Source organism: Bufo gargarizans, chromosome 4, assembly GCF_014858855.1.
Source record: "Bufo gargarizans isolate SCDJY-AF-19 chromosome 4, ASM1485885v1, whole genome shotgun sequence".
In the NCBI taxonomy this organism is placed as follows: domain Eukaryota; kingdom Metazoa; phylum Chordata; class Amphibia; order Anura; family Bufonidae; genus Bufo; species Bufo gargarizans.
In genome coordinates, this window is record NC_058083.1 from 428,271,878 (window position 1) to 428,279,919 (window position 8,042).

An 8,042-nucleotide genomic window follows, 5' to 3' on the forward strand; every position below is an offset into this window, starting at 1 on the left:
TTTGGAATAACGTGCTTTAAAACATCAAGTGTGTGTATACGATCAGGTATGATGTTGTATCGATCAGGTAGTGCAAGGATTATGCCCGCTTCACAGTGACAGACCAAACTCCCCGTTTGAACGCACCGCAAACAGTCTATTTGCACAACCGCAAACTCCCCATTTGCACAAGGTTGGATACCAAGCTAGCCATGTCCCGTTCCTTGTCCTCACTGATGTCATTGAAGGTCTCTTCCTCCACCCAGCCACGTAGAACACCAAGGGTCTCTGAAAGGTGACAACAAGCCCCCTGGGACGCCTGCTGTGGTTGGTCTTTCACCTCCTCAAAGCCACCTTCCTCCTCTGACTCCTCTTCTTCAGACTTCTCTCTCTGCGTTGTCGCAGGTCCAGCAATCAACGACGACAAGGCTGCTTCTGGTGGTGATGGTGACCACAACTCTTCCTCTTCATGCTCATCTACGGCCTGATCCAGCACTCTTCGCAGGGCACGCTCCAGAAAAAACGCATATGGGATGAGGTCGACGATGTTGCCTTTGGTTTGACTGACCAGGTTTGTCACCTCCGCAAAAGGATGCATGAGCCTACAGTCATTGTCCATGAGTGTTCAGTAACACGGCCAAAAAATACCCAGCTCCGCAGAGGCTGTCCTCTTTTTTTTTTTAATAAAAAAAAAAAAATCTGTTCTTAACAGTTTAATCTCTGTTTTGTCCCCTAACAGGGGCCGGTGTATGGAATAGATTTTAGGAACCGGGAGATGGAAAAAGATGCTTGGTCGGTCCTCTTACTTCTAATTTGGGGCACTGCACGTATGCCTTGCAATGTACTGTGCCACCAGATATGATTGGTGTGTTAAGTAGTACTATTCCTATCAGGGGACGTGTATGGAATAGATTTTAGACAACCGCAAAGAGTTGTCAATAGTTGACACACTCATGACATAAAATTTTAGGAACCAGGAGATGGAAAAAGATGCTTGGTTGGTCCTCTTACTTCCAATTTGGGGCAGTGCGCCGTGCAATGTACTGTGCAATCCCAATATGAGTGGTATGTTAAGTAGTACTATTCCTATCCTTTTAATCCCTGTTACGTCCCCTATCAGGGGACGTGTATGGAATAGATTTTAGGAATCGGGAGATGGAAAAAGATGCTTGGTTGGTCCTGCTACTTCCAATTTGGGGCACTGCACGTATGCCTTGCAATGTACTGTGCCACCAGATATGAGTGGTGTGTTAAGTAGTACTATTCCTATCAGTTTGATCCCTGTTATGTCCCCTATCAGGGGACGAGTATGGAATAGATTTTAGACAACCGCAAAGAGTTGTCAATAGTTGACACACTCATGACATAAATTTTATTCCTCTATGCGTCAATCTTGACTGTGCTCGTGAGCACGTTTGGGAGATTGCAGGCGATGGGGTTTTTTCAAAGCCCATGGTCGTGCTGAGGTAGTTCAATGACAGTTAAGTGACCCAGAAAACAATGATTCTGCAGTGTGCTCCCATTGTTGGCCTGGTAGGCTTTAATGATCACCTTAGATGATCACAAAGAAAATTAATGTTTTTTCTATGCAAAATTATCCAGCCGATCGCTTTTGGTCTGTTCACAGTGAGTGTGACAACATTGCTATTGCCAACACACTCATAGAGGTGGTCGCTTTATTGTGATACGCAAACCCCTTCACCACAACAAGGTAACGATCACGAAGGGGAATTGACACATGTATGTGCCTTTTTTTTTGTTTTGTTTTTGCAGCACCAGAGGCCAGAAAAATTGGGCATGTACACATGCCTGAAAAATTAGGTATTGTTGCAGCCACTGCAAAATTGATGTTTTCCAGGCAGAAAGTGCCCTAAAACATTGTGGCTTGAACCCTAGTTGGTGGTGGATAAGTCACGCAAGTCATCCGGCTTGCAGAGATAAAATACAGCAGCGTGTGGACCATTTTTAGCCCAAGGCAGCTCATCCCATCGGGCCTTTTTTTAGACAAATGTATCAACCACTGTCAGTCCCTTCGGGATCCATGCCTCATTCATCTTAATAAAAGTGAGGTAATCTAGACCTTTTTTTTTACCTAGGCGACTTCTCTTCTCAGTGACAATACATCCTGCTGCACTGAAGGTCCTTTCTGACAGGACACTTGAAGCGGGGCAGGCCAGAAGTTCTATAGCAAATTGGGAAAGCTCAGGCCACAGGTGAAGCCTGCACAACCAGTAGTCAAGGGGTTCATCGCTCCTCAGAGTGTCGATATCTGCAGTTAAGGCGAGGTAGTCTGCTACCTGTCAGTCGAGTCGTTCTCTGAGGGTGGACCCCGAAGGGCTGTTGCGATGTGTAGGACTTAAAAAGCTCTGCATGTCCTCCATCAACAACACGTCTGTAAAGCGTCCTGTCCTTGCCGGCGTGGTCGTGGTAGGAGGAGGATTACTTTCACCTCTTCCCCTGTTAGATTCCCGTTGTGCTGTGACATCACCCTTATACGCTGTGTAAAGCATACTTTTAAATTTATTTTGGAACTGCTGCATCCTTTTTCGACTTCCGGTAATTCGGTAACATTTCAGGCACTTTCTGCTTATACCGGGGGTCTAGTAGCGTGGCCACCCAGTACAGGTCGTTCTCCTTCAGCCTTTTTATTCGAGGGTCCCTGAATAGGCACGACAGCATGAAAGACCCTATTTGCACAAGGTTGGATGTCGAGCTACTCATGTCCCATTCCTCGTCCTCACTGATCTCACTGAAGGTCTGTTCTTCCCCCCCCAGCCACGTACAACACCACGGGTACCAGATAGGTGACAATGAGCACCCTGGGATGCCTGCTGTGGTTGGTCTTCCTCCTCCTCAAAGCCACATTGCTTCTCTGACTCCTCTTCCTCAGACTCCTCTTTCAGCGTTGCCGCAGGTCCAGCAAGCAATCCTGATAAGGCTGTTTCTGGTGGTGATGGTTACCACAACTCTTCCTCTTCACGCTCATCTACGGCCTGATCCAGCACTCTTCGCAGGGCACGCTCCAGGAAGCAAACAAATGGGATGATGTCTCTGATGGTGCCTTCAGTGCGACTGACTAGGTTTGTCACCTCCTAAAAAGGACGCATGAGCCTACAGGCAATTCCCAGCTTTGCAGAGGCTGTCCTAGCACCCAGGTCATACAAATACTCGTTGACGGCTTTTTCTTGTTGAAGCAGATGGTCGAACATTATGAGTGTTGAATTCCATGTCGGGCTGTCGCAAATCAAGCGTCTCACTGGCATGTTGTTTCGCCGCTGAATATCTGAAAAGTGCGCCATGGCCGTGTAGGAACGCCTGAAATGGCCACATACCTTCCTGGCCTGCTTGAGGACGTCCTGTAAGCCTGGGTACTTATAAACAAAGCGTTGTATGATCACATTACACACATGTGCACTGCACATGTGTCAACTTTCCCAAATTCAATGCCGCCAACAAATTGCTTCCATTGTCACACACCACTTTGCCGATCCCCAGTTGCTGCGGAGTCAGCCACTGAGCCACCTGTGCGTTCAGGGCGGATGCAGCAGCAGAAGAGGTCTCAGCCGAGGAGCTTAGCGAAGAGGATGGAGTAGGGGAGGTGGCAGCAGGCCTGCCTGCGAGTCGTGGCGGAGTCACCAACTCCTCTGCAGAGCCACGCATTCCGTGCTTGGCAGCCGTCAATAGGTTTACCCAATGCGCAGTGTACGTGATATACCTGCCCTGACCGTGCTTTGCAGACCAGGTATCAGTGGTCAGATGGACCCTTGCCCCAACACTGTGTGCCAGACATGCCATGACTTCCTTTTTCACAATAGAGTACAGGTTTGGTATTGCCTTTTGTGAAAAGAAATTTCGGCCTGGTACCTTCTCTTCCACTGCCGTGTCCCAATAGCTAAAAGTTTTTTGAAGGCCTCAGACTCCACCAGCTTGTATGGTAAAAGCTGGCGGGCTAAGAGTTCTGACAAGCCAGCTGTCAGACACCGGGCAAGGGGGTGACTCTGTGACATTGGCTTCTTACGCTCAAACATGTCCTTGACAGACACCTGACTGTGGGCAGATGAGCAGGAACTGCTCAAGGCGAGAGGCGGAGTGGCGGGTGGTTGAGAGGGGGCAAGGAGGACAGCAGTGGTTGACGTGGCTGAAGATGCTGGACCAGGAGGAGGATGGTGGCTTTGAGTTTGTGTGCTGCTTGTACTCGTCATCATATGTTGATCCCATAGGCATTTGTTATGTGAGATCATGTGCCTTCGCAAAGTAGTTGTACCTACGTGACTTCCCACGTTTCTTTTGGCACAGGTTGCAAATGGCATCGCTGTTATCAGAGGAAGACACGCCAAAAAAATGCCACACTGCTGAGCTTTGCAATGACTGCACTCTGGTGGTGGCAACAGCATGCGTTAATTGGCGTGCTGTCCGGCTGACCCCGGGTGCCGAAACATGCTGTCTGACTGTGCCACTAGCTCCTTGCGACGACCTCCCCCTGCCTTCAACTCGTCTCCTCCTCCTCTCTGTCTCCCCATCTGAACTTTCCCCCTGTTCTTCTTCTCTTCGAGCGGGCACCCACGTGACATCCACAGACACATCGTCATCAACCATTCAGCGGTGAAGTAACATTGTGCTGTTGTACTACAGCCTTTTTTGGGGGGTATTATTTTAATTTGATTTCTTTTATCATACAGTGTGTCAGACAGGTGACAGGCCCTTCAAAGAGAGTGGGCAGTGGGCAAAATGTTTCTGTTGCAGGCAGCACAAAAAAGGGGGGTGGCAGCAGGAGTCGCAGCGACAGTCCTGAGCTCCGGGTTTCATCTAGCGGTCATGTCTTGACCAGCAACCCAGTGGTACTTTAATGGTTGACTCGGTCTTCGAGTTCATCGCAAGTGACATCAGACACACCCAGCCAAGAGTCACTGGGTTCCTCTGACATGACGCTTAGTTGAAATGGCCAGGGAGCAGGCCCTGTGTCCCCACCTGTCCTGAACCTTTCTCTGTCATTTTCATTTCCCTCAGCGTGAGAAGTATTATATGCTGTAGGCTTGGCTCCACTTCAGCGAGGACAAGCTACTAGAGGACAGTCAGCAGCTACTGCCCAGCCAAGATCTGGAGGAGACATCCGCTGCTTCCTCTGGTAGGTGGGAAAGTAGTGAAGAGGAAAGTCGCATGGGATCAGGTGTTGCAAGCGGTCAGGCTCCTGGTCCTGAAACTGTTGAGGGGGACATCAGTGACGTGCAGACAGTAGCAGATGATGATGTAGCCGATCGCACTTGGGTGCCGGGTGAAGAAGGAAATAAGTTAAGTGTGCGGTGATTCTAAGAGCGATTCCTGTGAACTGCGTGTCATACTGACTCACATTTTTGTTTCACTACCACAGCAGACTCCCTTACTTCAAGGCACAGTTTTCCATAACACTATAGAGGCTCTCTGCAGCCAGGAAATAGTTGTTTTTTAATGCGATTCACCACTAACAAATTTGGATCTAATCTTTTCAGAAAATGTGATAAACCAACCAAATATTATTTTTTAGAAATTAACTCTACTGTCAGACATCCTGTACTGCAACAGTAATGGTAAACTAGCTGTAGTGTCATGGCACAATTTCACCGCCGAGACGAGGATGAATGGATGTACTTATATATAAGAGAATGTGAGCACCCTCAAATTTGTAGTATCAGGTCGCAATTTCACCCCAATTACACAATTAGGGATTAACGGATATGAGCACCCTAAAATCTGTAGTATCAGGATGCAATTTCACCCTAGATACACAATTAGGGATTAACGGATATAACTTAATGATTTTCCTATTTCATGACGTAAAGTCATAGTTTTATTAAAGACACGGAGGCGAGTATTGCTATTCTCCTTCTTTACTTCCACCAATAGCAGCAAAGGAGAAATTAACATAATCAAAACAATAAAGGACCCTCCCCTAACAGATCCTATAATAAGCAGTGTCCTCTTTATATCTTCCTCTTTCTTTGAATCCACGACACCAACCGCCAACCATAACCGAAAACGAACCGAACTGGAACTGGTTCCGACACCGACCATTCTGGTCCCTCCAACTGAAGAACTCAAGCCAACATGGCTAACATCTCAGGAAACCTGGAACAACACGGAATGCCACCTGCCAAGGAGTTTTCAACCTGAAACAGAATAAATAATATAGCCAGTGTAAACACATGGGTACAAATGCGCAATCTCGACCCTATAACGGTCGCACATCAAAAGGTCGCTGAAACAAAACCATAATAAACCTTAACTGTAAAACGTCATAAATAACAATAAAAGACAGTGTAATAGTCAATAACAATAATACCATAACAATAGGGGGGGGGGGGAGAAACCTAGGGTGGGCAATACTCGCCTCCGTGTCTTTAATAAAACTATGACTTTACGTCATGAAATAGGAAAATCATTAAGTTTTACAGCAAGACACGGAGGCTTCGTATTGCAAGTTCAAAGCTGCTCAATAATAGCTGAAAACACATGAGTGGGAGGACGGAAATAAAACTCTGTGAACGTCGTGGCCCTAGACCAGTCAGCCAGACGCAGAATGTCCTCCAAACGAGCCCCCGAAACTGCCAGGGCAGTAGCAGCCGCGCCCCTGGCCGAGTGAGCGGTAAAGATCGTCGTATCAATCCCGGAAAGGGACATGACCCACTTTATCCAACGCGCCAAAGTGGGACTGGTCACCGGGCCAAAGGGATGGCGAATAGAGAGGAAAAGCTGCAGATTGCCCGCAGAACGGTGAGACTGAGTGCGCAACTCATATTCCCATAGGCAAACTACAGGACAGAGCGCCGGAGAAGACGGAAAACTGGGATAGGACACAGACCGAATATTGGTCTTGGTACGCCGCGTGATGTTAAAAGTAACACCCTCGGGCGTAAAGGATCTGGCATCATGATCCAGAGCCCTGACATCAGAGACCCTCTTACAGGAAATCAGGCAAAAAAGGGTCAGCAATTTGGCCGACAGCTGACGGAGGGAAAGAGCCGCATTGTCGGGCCAGGAAGAGAGGAAAGAAAGGACCAGGGAAACATCCCACGTAGTGGTGAAACGTGGCCGAGGAGGCCGAGCCAAACGTGAGCCACGTAAAAGTCGAGACACCAAAGGGTGTTGACCAGAAGGAACGCCATCAAATCCCTGATGAGTCGAGGAAATCGCAGAACGGAACAAATTGATGGTCCGATAAGCTTTCCCTGCTTCAAAAAGAGATGTCAGGAATTGCAATAAATGGGTTACAGATGCCGAAACGGGATCCAGGTCCCGTTCCATGCACCAGCCAACCCAAGATCCCCAAGCTGCCCGGTAAGATTTTCGGGTGCCGGGAGCCCAAGCGTTGTCCAGGAGGCGTCTAGTTGCCTCCGAAATTCCCTCGACCTCTCCTGGAGTCCTGAGATTCGGCACGCCAAAAGGTGAAGGGAGCCTTCGACCAGGAGGGGATGTGGGGCACCCAGCGGGTCCTGGAGGAGATCCGTCCGCGTCGGGAGTAGGAGAGGTACATCGACTAGGAGTTCTAGGAGGATCGGGTACCAGGCTTGAGATCCCCAGAAGGGAATCACCACCACCAGTTCCGCCACCTGACGCCGAGTCTGTAGCAACATCCTCGGAATCATGGCAAACGGTGGGAACGCGTAATGTAGGGCTGAAGACCAGTCCTGTAGAAACGCATCCACCGCTTCTGCTTCCGGGTCCGGCCGCCAGCTGAAGAACCTGGGCAGGTGAGTATTGAGCCGGGAGGCAAAAAGGTCTATGGAGCAAGGACCCCAGACGTCCGAGATTGTGGAGAACATTTCCGGATTCAGCCTCCAGTCGCTGCCGTCCGTGAAGCATCGGGAACTCCGATCCGCTTTGTAGTTGTGAAGACCCGGAAGGTACTCCGCTTGAATCATGATGTCCCTGGACAGACAGTAGGACCAGAACTCCTTCGCCAGTCGGGCTAAGGTGGCCGATTGAGTGCCGCCTAGGTGATTGACGTATCGGACCGCCGACACATTGTCCATGCGTAGACGGATGCATGCATGAGCTATGCCCTTGGTGAAACTCCTGATGGCAAACGA

The 8,042-nt window shown here is 49.0% G+C and overlaps 1 non-coding gene across 1 annotated transcript; it reads left to right on the forward strand.

Annotated features, from left to right (window-relative positions):
• Positions 1-645: 645 nt before the first annotated feature.
• Positions 646-829, forward strand: LOC122937406. Its single transcript, XR_006389796.1, has one exon. It is a non-coding gene; the product is annotated as a U2 spliceosomal RNA (small nuclear RNA).
• Positions 830-8,042: the final 7,213 nt, after the last annotated feature.